The following is a 19691-nucleotide window of genomic DNA, read 5'->3' as shown; positions in this document are numbered from 1 at the left end:
GCCTACCTGTCAAAGTTGTCCCCTGGAATGGGGACCGATAATAATCTGGCTCACTGGCCGAAAAAACCTTTTGTACCACTGACAAAGACTCGCTGAAGGAGGGACACAAAATCTGGTATGGGCCCTGCTACCATTCTGCAGGTAAAGCCATTCAAGACATAGAGAAGGTGATGCTCCTTAATTGCAAGTTTGTGGCACTCTCAAAGAATTTTCATAAGTACACTTCCAGGCTACTTCCTTAACTTCAAGCCCTGACTTCAATCTCTCTTTGTTCTGAGTTATCACTCCAAGCACCGCACAGTGCTCTATATTTTTATATGATAGATTCTGCTGGCAGGTACTATAAGATTTTTTAAGATGAAAGAGATTGACATGAAACAGCGCCTCCCCCTTTTTCTCACACACTCACACTGTTTGGTCTCTTTGATGGCACTTGCAGACTCTTCAGGCTTTTGCCTTGGTTCTCAAGCTGTGACAATTCAGATAAATGAAATTTTAAATAGATCATTATGTACCCACTCCTGCAGCACTGAAACCAAAGTGAGATTTGGGCAGTGACTGACTGAGGCTGGTTGGGAAATGCATTTGAAACCACCTTCGCAGCCAGAATGAGTCAAAATGGGCTTAAATTGGACAAATCTTGTTAGACATCAGTGAGGATTTGGGAGGCCAGCTTTACAGAAAAGTCGATAACAAGATATATGATGTGATTTTATGCAAAACATTTGCCAAGCATATCGTTGTAGACGTTGTTGTGATTAAAATCTCTCCTCTGTTTTTTGTTTTTTTTTTAGCATTCTCAATCAAATAATGAGAAAAGAAATTGCTTTCAGAAATGATCAAAGGGGAAAGCACATTTTATTGTAATTCTCATGGGTGGGCCCTGGGTTTTGTTGTACTTACCTTACTGTCAAGGTAATAAATGTGTCTTTTCTTTCATTCTACAGACCATATCTACAGTATAATTCAGCCTTCCCAGGTGCCTGCACTTCCTGAAGGCCCCATGATGTCCTTGGATGGGCTTTTTTTGTAAGTTTAGAACTGTGACGAGGCTGCGTAACATGCACCTGATATCTGTGTTGCTGTTTTTGTTAACAAAGTTGGTTAAATAATGCAGATGGAGTTCAGGGTGGAAGGGTGCGGGACCCCGTAATACTTTACTAAGTAAACTGAACCAGCACAGTATATAACTTGAGGTGAAAGAAATGGAGAATCATCAAATTGTAGAGTTGGAAGCGAGATTTTGTCTTTCTTTCCTCAGGCCTTGGTCATAGCAGGGATAGATATAGAACCAAAAAATAATTTTATATATGTATATAGTTCTAATAATATCACTGCTTGATTGTTTTAAATGGCTGGGGTTTTTTCTGTTTTAAGCAGGTCTTATTTTTATTTGTAAGCCGCCTTGAATCCTGCGAGGGGGAAAGTCATGGTATAAATAGATATAATCAGTGCTTTTTTCCTGGGGGTACGCAGGGGTACGCATACCCCTAAACAATTTGTGAATCTTTTGCCCATTTACTGTATTTATTTTTCCCGATTTGAACTATAAAGTGGTGGTTTTCTTGAGTCAAAATGAGAGTACCCTTAAACATTTGTTTTAGAAAAAAGCACTGGATGTAATAGTAGTAGTAGTAGTAGTAGTAGTAGTAGTAATACTGAGGAAAATCTCCCTCAGAATTCCACAGCCAATCACAGCAGAAACTACCTCAATGAGGATCATACTACTCTGACTTCTCCACAACCTCTCTTGGTTAGCTGAGTAACATTGAGAACAGAATTATGTACCTATGTGGTGTCCAGTAATTTCTAATGATAAGTGTTTGTTGATGAGTCAAGAGTCTCATATTGGGATAGACTAGTATCATGAAAAACTCTAAAAGGGGAAATGGAAGACTCTAACCTCTATTTATTTTTTACCACAATAGTCTGTCAGGTTATGGTTGGAGTCCCAAAGCATTATGCTTAGGAGATATTAGAGTGTCCAGTGTGTGTGTGTGTGTGTGTGCGCGCGCGCGCGCGTGCATTATAAATATCCAATAGATTGAATGCATCATAAGGAGCCAATTGATTGTGAAAGCAGTACCAGACTACCTTTGGAGACCCTCGCTTCACCCACCCAATAAAAAAAACCCCACTTATGGCTTGCAATCGCCATGTCTCACAATGTCCTGAGATGTGTTGAAAGCTGACTTGTACAAAGGGTAGTGGGTTGTTGAGAGCATCATTCAATTCTTCTTCAGTGTTGCCAGGCAATTTCTTTATCTGGATTATTGAGGCTTTCTCTGTCTCCAAAGACAAAGGCACTTCCAAGATAATCTCAGTAGGACCTTGAACACCGATTAACATCTCGGTTATTTTTATGACCCCTCAGGGCAGCACATTGAGAGCCATCAGCAACTAAATGAGATGCAGCTGCAATACCATCAGAGCCTTGCATATTTATTTTTCCCTAGGTAAACATCATATTGAATATTGTGCTAAGAGGTCTACTTTTGAAAATTCTGTATTGACAGAGAATTGGTCATTCATTCAAAATACATTACTAGCATGGGTATAGAAAACCTGCTCAAATATATGCATTACTATATGTTTCTTTAAAAAAATAAGGTCAGTTTTTTCAGAGTTTGATTTCAAAGGATTTGAGCATGAGCACTTACTGTTAAAATAAGTTTATTTGAACTATTGATTGATTGATTGATTGATTGATAGATAAGGACTGGAATGAGAGTTATTTAAAAAAAAAAAAAAAACAACCCAACATGGATATTATTTTACCTCTAATCCTAATTTAAAGCCATTTAGGCTGGTAGCCATCACTGTGGGAGCAAGTTCCTGAGTTTCTCCATGAGGAGAAGATGACAGCAAACTGGGGGGGGGGGGGGTATCAGAATCGCAGAAGACAGAATTGGGGTTCAAAATCACCTTAATAAACTGGAGAACTGGGCCCAAGCTAACAATATGAATTTCAACAGGGACAAATGTAAGGTTCTGCACTTAGCACCAGAAGAAAGAACCAGATGCACAAATATAAGATGCGGGACACCTAGCTTACTGGCTTCATGGTACATGTGCAAAGGATCTAGGGGTCTTGGTGGACCACAAGCTTAGCATGAGTCAACATTGGGATGCAGCAGCAAAAGAATAGCTAATGCTATTCTAGACTGCATCAACAGAAATATAGTATCCAAATCAAAGGAAGTAATAGTACCACTCTATTCTGCCTTTGTCAGATCACATCTGGAAAACTGTGTCCAGTTCTGGGTGCCACAATTTTAGAAGAATGTTGACAAGCTAGAACATGTGCAGAGGAGGGCAACCAAGATGATCAAGGGTCTGGAAACCAAGCCTTATGAGGAATGGTTGAATGAGCTGGATATATGTAGCCTGGAAAAGAGGAGAGTGAGAGGAGAATAGCCATCTTCAAATATCTCAAGGGCTGTCATATGGAAGAAGGAACAAGCTTGTTTTTTCCTGCTCTGAAGGGTAGGACTCAAACCAATGTATATAGATTACAAGAAAGGAGATTCCAACTAAACATCAGGAAAAACCTTCTGACAGTAAGAACTGTTCAGCAGTGAAACGGTCTCCCTCAGGAGGCAGTGGACTGTCCTTCCTTGGAGATATTTAAGCAGAGGTTGGATGGCCATCTGTCGTGGATACTTTAGCTGAGATTCCTGCATTCCTGGATTAGATGACCCTTGGGGTCCTTTCCAGCTCTACAATTCTATGATTCTATGATTCTTTGCTGCTTGGTAGTGGTTCTTAATTATAAGCATAATTATGTTCAGGCAAAAACTAAGAGAAGCCTTGCCTCACCCCCTATTTTTGTCATAAAATTATCATAGAATTATTATAGTGGGAACACGAGGTTATTTTCTCCTAGGCTTACCTTTGCTGATGTGTGAATTGTACCATCTGCTTTCTCTACAATACATGGTTAGCAGAAAACGAGAATATTTTCAGAAATTCTCCTGTTCATGAAAATTTAAATGGTTAAAGAGGATTTTGAACTTACATTTGTGGCTGGAGTGTGTGTGTCTAGTGCTTCCATTCTGCTCATGCAACACACTTCCACTTGCACAATGGAACTTCTACCTCTTCTTCTCTCCCCGAAGGCCCCTCCCCCAGCCGCCATGCTCCCTCAAAACCAGAGGGTTGGAGGATTCTTCTGGAACAATTTTTTTTTGGGAGAGGACACATGAACAGAAGACAGGAAGAGGAAATCTAATGCACCAGTGGAACACCACCCACACTGTATTGAATACAACCCTGAGACTGAGATGGTTGAAGATTGTGTGGAGAGTGGAACAGAGGAAGGAACCGTGATGATACTAAAGATAGAGAATTATAATTCTTGTAGATAAAGTCTAAATCAGGAAGAAGAGGAAGAGTGCACAGAGAAATGAATTTAAGACCTTTTGTTCTACCTGATGTCTAATAATGGGTTTTTTTATATTAAAAATAAAACTAACTTCCACTCCTCCAGTTTTCAGCATAAGAGGGGGTCAAAGAACCTGTAGTCAGTATAGGAATATGCTCAGTAGCAGTGAGGTAGATTCTGAAAAGAATTAAGTGGGCTAGCGTCAATTGTCATCTTCCCAAAATCTATTACTGTAGTTTAAAAATCATGTCAAATAACAAAATGGATGGCATGTGTATTGCTGCCTTCTCCTGGTCCATATTGAACGACAATCATGCTGATCTTGGACAATGTGATATTAACAAGGCGTATAGAGAACCAAGCTGTATTTTCTGCCGGATAACATTGCCAGATAAATTGCCATTGTCACCCCATCGCCTTTCCTGAATGTCATACACACAAACATACTCTCATCACATGTTCCCTAGCGGTCCTTTTAATTATCACTTTTGCATTCATCAAGTCATTGCTTGTCACTCACCATTACTTTTTCTCAGTCTTATTGCAATACTTCTTCTCATTTTTTAAAGAATAATTTCACTTTCCTTTTTCAAGTCTGTAGTGTTTATCAGCTTCAATCTTCGTCACAGTACCTAAACAAATGCAGGTTATGGATTACTGTCATCAACTTGTCCTTTTTCTTTTCTTTTCTTTTTTTTATCCTAAACACTTCCTGTCAATGCTGATTTTGTATTTGTTACAGTACTGTTGTTCTCCTGTCTCATACTCTCTAAATGCTGGCCAATGATTTCTTCTCCCCCGCTTTCCATTCTCTTGCCATTACGCCTGTCCATACAATTGCAGCAGGCTGAATCACAGTGTTTAGCAAGGTCTCCTCAGCAGCTCGCTGCTTTTGTCTCCCTAAGTGCATTACTTCTGCTTTGCTTGGAAGGATAAAGCTGTGTTCTGCCCTTGATCTTTCCACTTTCAAAGTTAGATTTCATTAGATGGCACTCATCATAATTACATATTGAGATCACTGCACTAAGGTATTCTTACCCTCAGTGCATTGCTGTACCCCTTTGTAACACATATTTTCACTTCATCTCAAGATAAAGATTGAAGTATTTTATGTAAGGAAAGTCCTGTGGTTGAAACAAGGCTAACTGAAATAGACTCTGTTGATTTTTTTTAAAAAAAACTTTTCTTTTTCTTTTTCTTTTTGCAAAAAGGGTAAGCTTGCCCATTTTTGGAAGGAACAGTTGCTGCCTCTGATGAAATACAAATTTATAGAATCAGATCATCATCTAGTTCAGCCCCCTGCAATGCCGGAATATGCCGTTAGCCCACCACAGAGATCAGACCCACAACCTTGACATTATCAGCATCACACTCTAACCAACTAAGCCAACTTCAAATTAAGACGTTTCATCTGTGATATTGCAGAGTCCCTCCAAAGAATGGGAAGTCTTTGTAAAATCTAGTTTCAGGCAGCCGCATGACCCAAGTAGAACAGAAGCTTCATCAGAAGTCAGCAGGGTTATGTCGTGTTTTGTCATGTTATGCCTTTTATCCACAAACCCAGAGTCAATCGGGTTAAGATGCCAGACAAGGGCTTGAAAGGCTGTTCCAGGCTAGAGCTGGCAGACAAATTAGCAGGGCAAGGAGAATGTATCAATAAAAAGAAAAGGCATGGTACAGGAATGTCTGAAATGGGAAAGACACATGGAAACTACCTGTGGGCAAAGACCAGGGAGAAATGGGCCCAGTGGCAAGGAATATGTAAGCAGCAGTAGTGGACAGTAAGGCAGAGTGATGCTACACACCTGCAACACACATTGTTGCTGCTTACTGGGAGGTAGTGGGGGAGGTGGAACGTAAGAGAGAGTTTGGCACAGTGCAAACAAACCAGCAGGATTGGGTCTGCCAGTGAGTTCGCACCACCATGGCTTCACCACTGCCTTCCCCACCCCACCCCCCAACCTCCTCATTAGCAGCAACAACATGACAAATTGAAGATCAGTTGAGTGGTGGAACCCCAATACTGGCAGAAAGCATAAGAGGCTCGCAGAAAGCATCAGTGCACTTGACAGCTGTTCTGGACATATTTAGAACGGATCAGTCAACCAAAGTTCCCATCAGAGGCATTTGTAGACCAGACTGGATGCCTGACTGGAAAGGGCAGCAGGCCCCCAAGAAATAAACATCCCCTTTTCACATGCTGGCATCCCAACCTCATGTAAATGGATATAAAGTGTGATGTTTCCCTAGAAGACGGTGACGGCTGATTGAGTGTCCACACAGTGTTGCATGCAGAGCATTGCACTCCAGATCATGGGCTGCCCTTTGGGCAGCAAGTCACATCTTATCCATTCCCATTAAGGCTTCAAAAACCACTCATGGGAACCCTTCATTATGGTTGGTTTTTTTAAAAAAGAAATATTTTAGTTCTTTTCAACTTTAAGCATATTTCTGTCAGGCAGGGATTTCAGCAAGAGTTCAAAGAGCAGTCAAGACCTTATGTCACTTCAACTGATGCCTAGCAAGAACTAATTTCTCCCGTTCTGCAATGGAAAATGTTTAACTATGAATAAGAGAAAGTGCGGTTAAGAATAAAAAAGTCTGTGAATAAAAGTGGATGATTTTTTTTAACCTGTAGCACTTTTCTGAGGATAATTTTCCAAAGCCATTTGCAGACCGATGCTGTCTGAAGGCCAAGAGCTCCAGTGGATGGGACTGAATAAGAAGTTTAATTTAGGTTACTTTGAGCCTCCTGTTGTTTGATTGTAGCAGTTGCTTTTCTTAACAGAAGTGGGAGTATCAGCTTGGACAGTAGTGCATTTTCGTCCCCTGCCTACAACTACTTTGTTAGTCACTATAAAATAAAATGCAAATGCAGCAGTTTCGCAACTTGTGCTGATTTGACTTACACAATTGGAGATTTACACACATCACCATGAATAAATAAATAAATGAATAGAAAGGGGGTTGGAGACTCTTGCTTACTGAGCTCTAGATGCTCTCATGAGATATTGTGGGAACCTCCAGAGCCCTTGCATGACCCGCCCAGTAAGCAAGGCTGAGGGCTTCACAGCTCCATTTGCACATGAAAAAGAGCTTTTAAGCCCCCTGCCTTGTTTACCAGGCTCTGGGAGGGTCGCATGAGGGCTCTGGAGGCTGTCATGAAAACTTGGGTGATGCACTTCCGGGGTCATTCTGACGGGGCAGTTTTGCCTTTGCACTGAAGCTCAGCACATACTGGTAGGAGTACATGTCCCGATTAGCTTGGATTATTGCAATACTCTTTTGTTTGCAAAATGTTAATTTAAGATGTTGGCTCTGTTACACGCTAATGTGTGGAAGCTGCTTCTGAGCTGTTTTGTCCTGGGACAGGGGAGAGCAGGAGAGAGAGTGTGTCACTTCTACACCAAAGCACATTTAAAGCAAATTGCTTTCCCCAAAGAATCATGGGAACTATAGTTTCTAAAGGGTGCTGGGAATTGTAGCTGTCTGAGAGATAAACTACGGTTCCTAGGATTCTTTGTGCTTTAAATGTATGGTGTAGATCTGACCAGTGCTAAGAGCGTATATATGCCACAGCAGGACGCAGATCCAGAGGAAACGATCAATTCAACTGGCCGTCTCAGTGCCGTTGTGGTACCCACCCTCCAAGGCCATGTGGAAAACAACCATAGAGAAGAGGCTCCCAATTAATTCTGTATGTGTGCAGAGGGATGTTTTTAGCACTTTCCACATAGCTTGACTCAGATGGTACATTTTGCATTTCACTGTGACATGGCCCCATTATTTATGTTCCCTCTCTCTACTTTAAACTCATATGCATGTAGAAAGATGCTACACGTCTAAGAAAAAGATGGCAGCCAGAAGGCTGGGGTAGTATATTAGAAAGGGGATCAGAGTTCAAAAAGTTGGAGCAACATTGCTTTAAAAAACTGCTTCTCATCCTAAACTTTAAATAACCTATAGGCTCAAGCCTTGGCAAAGGTTGTTCAGAGTACTTATCTATGTTTATCATCATACGGTAAAACATTTTCAAGCAAAGGATCTAGTGGGACTTCTGGTCTCCTTTCTCGATGTGTTATGTTATGCAGATGTTGGCCTGCAAATTTTTTCCTGATTGCTCTTAAATAGTACTCACCAAGAGGGAAGTTTTCCTCCCCTGAAATGATTTGTATTTGAACCATGAGAAAAAGCACAACAGATGCATGCGGTCTTCAATAAAACACACAGAGAGGCATTTAAATCACTTGCAGTACAGTTATTTCTTGGTGGAATTACCATTTATATCTAGATGTAAAACAGATGGTGGGAGTCTTGGGTTGATGGGTTTGGGCTATTAAAATAAGCTTGTGTATGCAGTTAAGGAAGGCATGTACAAAAGGGGGGGATTCCACCCGCTCCACATTGTTTCATCAAAAAGGATGCCATAGGAAAGAGGATGTTACTGTGTCCGAGAGTTCTCATTGTAATGGCAGTGTGTGTGTGTGTGTGTGTGTGTGTGTGTGTGTGTGTGTCTGTGTGTGTGTTGCTAATGACTTAACCATGCAACACTCCTTGCTTCAGACAGAATGCACAGCCTTAAAAATAAAGGTCTCCCATTATGATGGATGAGTAGCATATGGAGGTAAGTCTGCATACTTTTAGTAAAAGTGGGGTGGAGTGGTTTGGGAGTTTGACCAGGGTCCCCACTCAGCCAGGACGCTCTGCTGAGTGACCTTGGATCTGTTAGAATCTCTCAGTCCAGTCTTTTCAGGATTGCTGGGAGGATAAAAGGCAAATGTATGCTGCCTTGGAGCTCCTCGAACAAAGGATGGCTAAACTATGAGAAAGTTAACAAAACAAAACATTGCTGTGTATGGAGTGCTCCACTTAGCACTTAGCCATGCCATTTCCCAGGATATGCTATTCCACCCCCTGTTTTCTGTCCACACACACTAAGTATTGGGAGGTTTTTAGGGTCTTCAACTCTTAGGGGTGTCTTCTAAATATTTCTGGGTACTTCTGCAAAACTTGGATTCCCCTCCCCACAGCCTGCTTCTAAGGGATAGGATAAATTTGATTCAGCTTGCATTCAAAGGCGAACTTAACAAAAGCACACTTTCCAAAACAGAATGTGAATTGAAACACAGCCGTCCTTTGAAATTCACAATTCCCTGAATTTTGCAATGCAGTTTTCCTGCCAAATAATGCATACAAAAAAATGCATATACTAAAGGAAACTATGCATATAAGCAAACATAATAGTGAAAACGACTTACAAAAATGCATTCTATGGGGGGAATTGCTTTTCAAAAATGTGTATATTAGCAGAAATTCACCCTAAAATGCTGATGAATTTTATATATATAGTTGTAAACGGATGTGGAGATGTGAACTTGAGACTTAAAAAATGAGATATGAAGATAATGAAAAACTGATACCTCCTTTTGCATGGACAATGCACCCCAGTATACCTGATGTCCTCTTCCAAGGGGCTTCTGCTAGTTCCCTCACTCCAAGAAGCGAAGTTACAGGGAACCAAGCAGAAGGCCTTCTTGGTAGTGGTGCCCTGCCTGTGGAACTCCCTCCTTCAGATATCAAGGAGATAAAGAATTACAAAACTTTTAGAAGACATCTGAAGGCAAGCCTGTATAGGGAAGTTTTTAAAGTTTGACATTTTACTAAGTTTTGCATATGCTGTAAGCCACCCAGAGTGGCTGGGGAAACCCAACCAGATGGGTGGAATATAAATATGATGATGATGATGATGATGATGGTGATGGTGATGGTGATGATCCATACTTGGAAAATGAGTTTGCTATATCGAATTGCAAGGACCCCTGGGTAGTGAGACACACATTCACACACACACACTTTGTGATCCCTGTCAAAGGGTCTGGGTCACTGAGAGGTTAGAGGGCAAATTCTACTATTACTGCAGCAGTTCTAGCAAGTGTGATATAGATATGAATGGCAACCATTAGCTTATACAGGAGAAAGTAGAAGGCTTTACTTAGACGCAGGTTTATGAATGGCAACCATTAGCTTATACAGGAGAAAGTAGAAGGCTTTACTTAGACACAGGTTTATGAATGGCAACCATTAGCTTATACAGGAGAAAGTAGAAGGCTTTGCTTAGACACAGGTTTGATTCACCATAGAGTAAGTTTAGCTTCCCACAACAAATTATTAATCATAACTAATATGGCATCATGATCTGTAAACTTCTTACAACCCTCACTACCTAGACTTGCATGTCAAAATGAGAAGAACACATTAAACCGTTGCCAGTATTGCTAATTTTTAATTAGCAGTCCTAAAACTTGAGCCTTTTTTTTTAATACTCTTCTAAATCCCAGGGGCAAAGTCTATTATCCCAAATGGATTTTTCATAGTAATGCTAAATTGAGCATCACAAATGTGTCGTACACTAATTTAGCTCAATTTGATAGGCATTTTTGATCAGCGCGTCTTAAGTGTTTAAATGAGAGGGATGTGGGAACATTATGAACATAATTAGTTCTTTAGCCTTCATACTTAGGCTGCATATTTTTAATTCTAAATTGCTTCTATAAAAAGGTTATTCTGGTTGCAATATATTGAATAATAGACATTTACAAAATGTAGCCACATTGACACATAACACCACCAGTTGGAGAGTGGGAGGGATTTTAACAGCACTGTTTTATTTGATACAACAATGACTACATACATACCAATATGTATACAGACATTTAGAATTGCCATTTGATACACAGCCCATCTAAAATGACTACACATCATCAATAGCAGGCCATCTAACAGAGTCATGCATCCAGGAATTTGACCCTGAAACAAACCTAGATGCAAGCTCTGATTCCATATCCAATAACTTTTCTAGGGCCTAATTACATACCACTGGTGCCTTCATCCACCCATTCATCCTCCAGCATATGGGTTTATGTTCTCCTCTCTAACTAGGACAACTGGGTCACTCTCTATGCTAATGAAGAAATGGACATGAATCCATCTCCATTTTTAAAAAGGCCACATCCAGAAACCAGTGGGAGATTTCATTCTCTCAGCATTGGATGCTTACATGAAAGCCACCATTTTTCAACAATAAGATGGCACTGATAAACTGGTTACATATGTATATGTATATATAACTTACAGTATAGAGAGAGCTTTGCTTCCTTGCCTCAGACATTAACATGTCTTAAGTTGCTCCTGGAAAAAGTCATGAGCGCGTGCACACACACACACACACACACACACACACAGTTCAGGATATTTGCCGGGTAGCTTAATGGTGCAGTTATACATTTGCACCTCCACACGTACCCCTCTGAACCTTCTTGAAACAAGACCCATTTCAGAAAGAAATCAGCATGTTGGAATTCCCCTGTCCATTTTGCTAAATATGAAGCCAGTGGTAAGACAGACAAGGAAATTAACCTGAGCCATTTATTCCCACTCTATAAGGACAGCAAAGGCAGCAGGCCTGGAAGGAAGGAGGAATCCTGCTGTTACACTTTATTAACATCGGCTCCCTGAATAAATGGCAATCCTAAAAATACACTGGACACTGGGCTGCTTTTGAGTGGCTTTGCCACAGCATGAGAGTTACTTAAACAAGATTACAGCAAGGTGTTGTTTTTTTAGAGGGGGGGACAATAACATCTAGTTCAGCTGCTCAAGGATAAGCTACAAAAATGTACATTTTCCCATGTACGTAGGAACAATACGTATGGGGGAAAACCAGAAATCTGGTATTTATTTATTTGCCACAGCTAGGACTTCTTGGAACAATGCACTTTGCCCTTCTTGTCACAATATGTCAAAAGAGAAGAACTCTCCAATGCCACAACTGTAAATAATGCCTTTTGGCAAATACTGTAGCCTACCTAGAGCCTCATTCCTACATATGACAGCCGGCGGGGCTGTGATCTTCCATACATATTGCATGGCAATCGCCTCTACTTGTTGGCCTTAAGACTTGTGGTGATAAATGGCACCTGTGAGTGAGAGTGCCTACAATCCAGCTTGTGCATTATCTCTTCCTAGCATTACTCTCAAAGGGCATGTCCAGGAGAATAGCTTTACTATGCAATTATTTAGCAGTGCTATCGTTTCTTTCATATCCTACTTCCTCTCTTTTCCCTAGACGTATTTGACTTGTACAACAATCATCCATATTTATCTAAACAGTATATTGCACTGCCATTTTGCAGATTTAATGTTACCTTCCATCATTTTTAGAGTACAACAAAGGACATCTTAAGTAGTTTTTTTTTTAAGTGTGTTCATAGCCTGCCTATGTATCACCATGTTCGCATGATTCTTATCCTCTATTCATTCAGCGGCTTGCTTCCATATTACAAGGGAAATGGATAGAAAGGAAATGAAGAGTGATGCCTCCATCCCTGCCATGATAGCACAGCTAAGGTGACCTTTGATCAGATGCACTCCAGAGCTGGACCACAGGAACCATTCTAGACAGCAAGTCTATTGTGAAGTCGACCACGTCATAGCATGTTGGTAGGTATTTAATTAAAAAAAAACCTTTTATTCCACTATAATAGCAGTGGTGTGGCATTCATAATTAACTGATTTATAAATAATGCTTGGTTGATGTTTGGGGCAAGCGGCGCTGTGGTCTAAACCACTGAGCCTCTCGGGCTTGCCAATCAGGTGGTTGGCAGTTCAAATCCCATTGCTCGGTCCCAGCTTCTGCCAGCCTAGCAGTTCGAATGCACCCCAAAAAGCGCAAGTAGGTAAATAGGTACCGCTCCGGTGGGAAGGTAAACAGCATTTCCATGCGCTGCTCTTGTTTTGGTGTTCCATTGATCCCATGTTGCTGGCCTTTCAGCTGATTCCCTGGTGGCCCGCTGGAATGCGGAGTTAACCAGGGCTATCGACTGTCTGGCTCCGAAGCGCCCTCTCCAATTGCATGGAGCCCGGACAGCCCCGTGGTTTTCTTCGGAGCTGAGGGCAATGAAACAATCGCTGAGACAGCTAGAGCGTCGGTGGCAGAAAACTCACTCCGAATGTGACCGGACACAGGTTAGAGTTCAACGTCGAGCCTACCAAGTGGCGATAGCGATGGCGAAGAAGACTTTCTTCACCGCCTCTATTGCATCTGCAGAAAATAGTAGCAGGAGACTCTTTCAGGTGGTTCGCAATTTAATGGAACCACCTTTACCACTGGGGCCTTGTAAAGACCCCAAGATCTCTGCAACGATTTTGCAAAGTTTTTTGCAGATGAAATCACTCATATTCGGAAGGAGCTAGACACCACCGTGGGAGCAGGGCTGGGGCGGGAGAGTGCTAGAGCTCTGTCTGGTCAAGTTGCATGGAATCAATTTCAATCCGTTACCCCCGAGGATGTGGACAGGCTGCTTGGACGCGTGAAACCAACCACCTGTCTCCTTGATCCTTGCCCATACTGGCTAATAAAAGCAAGCCAGGAAGGGCTGGGCGATGGGCTCTGCGGGGTGGTGAATGCTTGCCTCTGTGAGGGAACATTCCCAGATCCGCTGAAAGAGGCGGTCATTAAACCGCTTCTTAAAAAACCATCTTTAGACCCGGCCAGTATGGCCAACTATCGCCCAGTCTCAAATCTTCCGTTCTTGGGCAAGGTGATTGAGCGCGTGGTTGCTGAACAACTCCAGGCACGCCTGGAGGATGCGGACCATTTGGATCCCTTCCAATCAGGATTCAGGCCTCACCATGGGACTGAAACTGCCTTGGTCACGCTGGTTGATGATCTCCGGCGAGCTAGGGACAAAGGTGAGAGTTGTTTCTTAGTTCTGCTGGATCTCTCAGCGGCCTTTGATACAATCGACCATGACATCCTTCTGGACCGTCTAGAGGGGCTGGGAGCTGGGGGCACTGTTATACAGTGGTTTCGCTCCTTCCTCCTGGGCTGTGTTCAGAAAGTGGTGGTGGGGGATGAGTGTTCAGACCCCTGGGCCCTCACTTGTGGGGTGCCTCGGGGTTCTGTCCTTTTCCCCATGCTTTTTAACATCTATATGAAGCCGCTGGGAGAGATCATCAGGGGGTTTGGACTGGGTGTCCATCAATATGCAGATGATACCCAGCTCTACCTCTCTTTCAAATCAGAACCAGTGAAGGCGGTGAAGGTCCTGTGTGAGTGCCTGGAGGCGGTTGGAGGATGGATGGCGGCTAATGGATTGAGGTTGAATCCTGACAAGACAGAAGTACTGTTTTTGGGGGACAGGGGGCGGGCTGGTGTGGAGGACTCCCTGGTCCTGAATAGGGTAACTGTGCCCCTGAAGGACCAGGTGCGCAGCCTGGGAGCCATTTTGGACTCACAGCTGTCCATGGAGGTGCAGGTCAATTCTGTATCCAGGGCAGCTGTCTACCAACTCCACCTGGTATGCAGGCTGAGACCCTACCTGCCCGCGGACTGTCTCGCCAGAGTGGTGCATGCTCTAGTTATCTCCCGCTTGGACTACTGCAATGCGCTCTACGTGGGGCTACCTTTGAAGGTGACTCAGAAACTACAACTAATCCAGAATGCGGCAGCTAGACTGGTGACTGGGGGCGGCCGCCGAGACCACATAACACCAGTCTTGAAAGACCTACATTGGCTCCCAGTACGTTTCCGAGCACAATTCAAAGTGCTGGTGTTGACCTTTAAAGCCCTAAACGGCCTCGGCCCAGTATACCTGAAGGAGCGTCTCCACCCCCATCATTCTGCCCGGACGCTGAGGTCCAGCGCCGAGGGCCTTCTGGCGGTTCCCTCATTGTGAGAAGCAAAGCTACAGGAAACCAGGCAGAGGGCCTTCTCGGTAGTGGTGCCCACCCTGTGGAACGCCCTCCCATCAGATGTCAAAGTGATAAATAACTACCTGACATTCAGAAGACATCTTAAGGCAGCCCTGTTCAGGGAAGTTTTTAATGTGTGATATTTTAGTGTATTTTTGGTTTCTATGGAAGCCGCCCAAAGTGGCTGGGGAAACCCAGCCAGATGGGCGGGGTACAAATAATAAATTATTATTATTATTATTATTATTATTATTATTATTCCATTGGGCCAGAAGCGGCTTAGTCATGCTGGCCACATGACCTGGAAAAACTGTCTGCGGAGCAGACAAACGCCAGCTCCATTGGCCTGTAAAGCTAGATGAGCGCCGCAACCCCAGAGTTGTTCACAACTGGACTTAACTGTCAGGGGTCCTTTACCTTTACCTTTTTACTCCCTCCAATCAAAAATTAAAGTTCTTCAGCTTGGAAAAGTAAGCAAACTTTCTCTCTCTCTCTCTGGTGTGCATGCGTATTATTATTATTATTATTATTATTATTATTATTAGTCAGGGATTGTACTGAAGAGAAGGAGGAATGGTGGAGGTCTTTCCCCCCCTTCTTCTCCTGTCTCAAATTGCAACAGGGCTTTGAAGACGATAACAGTTCAGAGACAGGCAAAGTCGAGTTATGCTGTGTGAGGAGGAGGAGGAGGAGAGGCAGAGCAGCTAGCTGACACGTCACTGGACAGCATACCTGACCTCCCTTCTCCCAAAACGTGGCATTCATTAAGGGTGATAGAACAAAGAGCACAAAGACAATTGTCCATGGACAGATGCTGTAGAAGCAGGTGTTATTGTTGTTGGAGAGGGAAGGGGGAGGAGCTTAGTGCGAGCAACTCCATTATGGAGGAATGACCGGAATTCTGTGTCTGTTACCATGATGACTGAATAAATCATACCTAAGAACTTTCTTGTTTCCTCCCTGCCTCTTGTTGCCATCAGTGGGGAGGGAGAGGATTCCTCAAGCCTGACATTAACCTACCCTTCACCCTAAGATCCCAGGGTGGGTTACAACATTCAAACACAACATTTAAAACAATTTCAAACAACTTAAAATCACAGAAATAAGGTGGGCCCTAAGAATGTACACCTCAACTGCCAAAAGTCAGGGTGAAGAGGTACGTTTTCAGCATTTGCCAGAACCCATATAAAGAAAGCATCAGATGTACCTCTGTGGGGAGGGAGTTCCACAACCTAGGGACTGCCACAGAGAATGCTCTGGAGTCATACACACACATGTTTAGCAGACCCGTGTGTATACAATTTAGCCTAATATATTCATTTTTGTGAAGCAACTTCTCCAACTTTTTGTATACTACCTTCACTAATATATGTACTTTTATGCACATTTTACCCTGCTTTATGCATTTCTTTGACACCTTACTTGGCTGGAGAACTACATTGCAAAACTCAGAGCAGTGCAAACTTCATAAGATGACTATGTTCTGGCTTTGGTATTGTTTTGGAAAATGCAAATTAAGGAGGTTCACCTTTAAAGGTGGACTAAACCCAGTCCCTGCCCCATCTCTAACTTCCACATAAAACTACTTTGTAGAATGGGAGATCAGAAGACAGTAACTTCCACCCCAGGAGGTTATTCTGTGCAAAGTGAGGATACACACTGAATTCCCCTTTCATGGTTCAAAGGATTCTGGTATGCTCTCTAACTTCATATGCAACAACCCTTCCGGCTACCAATCACCCTGCTGTCTTTATAACAGAGAGATGACAAGGTACAATAGAGTAGCTTTGCTGACATGGGGAAGGGATGTTTCTCCACCTTCTACTAACGACTGAAAATTACCTGCATGTGCTAATTTGGGCTCCATGGGTATCCTCTGCCCCCTCCCTGACACTGCAAAGCTTGGTATGCTGGGTTTGAGAAGCACCTCGTGCTTTAATCTATGAAGAAAACAAAAGGCAAAGGTGAAACCATGAGCTAAACACATACTAGTGTATTTTTTTAAGAAAATAAAAGAAAAGAAAAGCACCCACCCATCATTATTAGTGTATTTTTTAAATAGCTATCACATTCCGGTAATCCAGCCTACTTCCACTGAAAAGACAGGGACATTCATTTTCTTTGCTTATTCGAGTGAGGACAGGCAAACCCCTTAGCAGTCCTTCCAGGAAACTCACATTAAGACACACAGATTTGGTATATCGACCTCAATTTCATAACTTGCTTTTAAAAATGCACAAAATTGCAGTTTGGAACCATAGAAGGCATGGTCTATCAGAAGGTTTTCCTGAAATGTCCTCAATGGAATGTGCAATAGTCACATAAGGGAGCAGCTGTGCTCTTCATGCAGTTGCATTTCACTTTAATACATCTTACCTTAAAGAAGTGCCCACTGACATTTGCATTTCGGGATGGTGACTGTATCCTTGAACTGAATAGAGAGTAAATACAGAAACACCTTTACATGCATATGTGCATTTTTGTACTGCATACTGTAAGCAAGTATAACACAGAATAATTCTGCTGAGGACTCCAGCCTGGAAACTGCGCATATGCAATTCTTTCTCTGTAAAAGACTGAAAACAGAGCTACTCACATGACAATATCCCGAGAGAAGATTCTCTCCATCGCAGAGATATGCTAGCATAAACACAATGTGATATGACAGCTGCCAGGACAAATTGCGGATATATATTAGTAAGCAATTCGAGTCTGTTTAAAAACAGTATCAAGTGCTATGGGTGCACCTTTCGTTTCACAAGTCATTTCATTAATTTCCATGTCTCTTGTGCAATGGTTCAGTTAAGACACACACACCCCAACACACGCCTCTTTTATGGTTCTCTGCCTTCTGTATAATAAAGAGAAACACAAAACATGGGCGCATGATGCATTTCAAACATAAACAAAGCTAATGTGACATTGTTGTTGTTGTTGTTGTTGTTGGTTAGTCGTTTAGTCGTGTCCGACTCTTCATGACCCCATGGACCAGAGCACGCCTGGCACGTCTGTCTTCAATTGTCCATGGAGTTTTCTTGGCAGGGATACTGGAGTGGCTTGCCAGTTCCTCCTCCAGGTGGATCACGTTTGGTCAAAACGCTCCACTATGACCTATTCATCTTGGGTACCCTGCTTGGCATAGTTCATAGCATCTCTGTGTTATTCAAGCCCCTTCAGCACGGCAAGGCAGTGATCCATGAAGGGGACGTGACATAGAATCATGCAGATCAGCAAAACTTAAGGAGGATGGAAATGAATTCCCTCCCCAGCACTTCCTTTATTATTCTTAAATGGTGAGAGAAGCTCCAGCAATTGATCGGCATTGGCCAGGGATGTAGCGTCTGTATTTTATTCTCTGCTTTTTCAAAAGCAGAGAACAGAGTGGGTTGAGATGGACAGGTTGTAATTCTCAGATGAGAACAGGTTCACCTTTTCTACTGCAGTCCTAGGAGCTTCATGGCAAGCTCACCATCTTCTTGTTAGAAAAAATTCATGGAGCATAGGGCATCAGTTGCAGCCAGTCATGATGGCTAGATGCAACCTGCAGGAGCAGAATCAGTGTGCTTCTGAATACTAGTAGTAGGGAACACATGCAGGAAAGAGCTACTGCACTCAAATCCTGTTTATATGCTTCCCATAGGCATTTGGGTAGCTGCTGTGAGGTCAGGATGCTCCAGCAGATGAGCCTTTAGCCTGATCTAGCTGTGTTCTTTAGATTCTTAGGTCAATCTCCAGTCAACAGGCAGTGCGTGGCTAGAAGATCTTTGAAATCCCTGATAATGTTAACAAGAGGAAGAACAATGTGGCCTTAAAGATGAACAGACGTAGTGACATAATGTTTCATGGACTATAGCTCATTTCATCAGGCACATGAAATGTGCCTTCTTATGGAAGAAACCAGAGTTCATTGATAGAGAACACACCTTGCATGCAGAATGTTTCAGGTTCAAAGCACTGGCATCTTCCTTTTTAAAAAAAGGATCAGGTAGTTGGTGAAAGGAAATACATTTGCCAGAAACCATCTAGCTGGGTTAGATGGAGCAATGATCTGATTCAGCAAAAGGCATTTATTCCTGTGCTTGCAGACTGTATATACAGTGGTGCCCCGCAAGACAAATGCCTCGCAAGACGAAAAACCCGCTAGACGAAAGGGTTTTCCGTTTTTTGAGTCATTCCGCAAGACGAATTTCCCTATGGGCTTGCTTCGCAAGACGAAACGTCTTGCGAGTTCTTATGAGTTTGTTTCCTTTTTCTTAAAGCCGCTAAGCCGCTAAGCCGTTAATAGCCGCTAAGCCGCTAACAGCCGTGCTTCGCAAGACGAAAAAACCGCAAGACGAAGAGACACATTTGATTTGATCTGGGTGCACATTTGATTTGATTTTGACTGTTTTGAATATAGTGCTCCAACTGCTCTTGGTTGCTTTGCTGGTTGGTCCTTTGGCAAGTCTTCCACCATTGGGAGAATTGGGTTTGTTTGCTCCTGCTGGCCTGTTACTGTTTGTTTTGAGATCATTACACATGTTACATGCTGTTGGCTGATTTTTAAAGCCTCCTT

The sequence above is a fragment of the Podarcis pityusensis genome (assembly GCF_964106645.2).
Source record: "Podarcis pityusensis genome assembly, chromosome: 9".
Taxonomy (NCBI): Eukaryota; Metazoa; Chordata; class Lepidosauria; order Squamata; family Lacertidae; genus Podarcis; species Podarcis pityusensis.
This window is presented reverse-complemented; position numbering follows the sequence as displayed.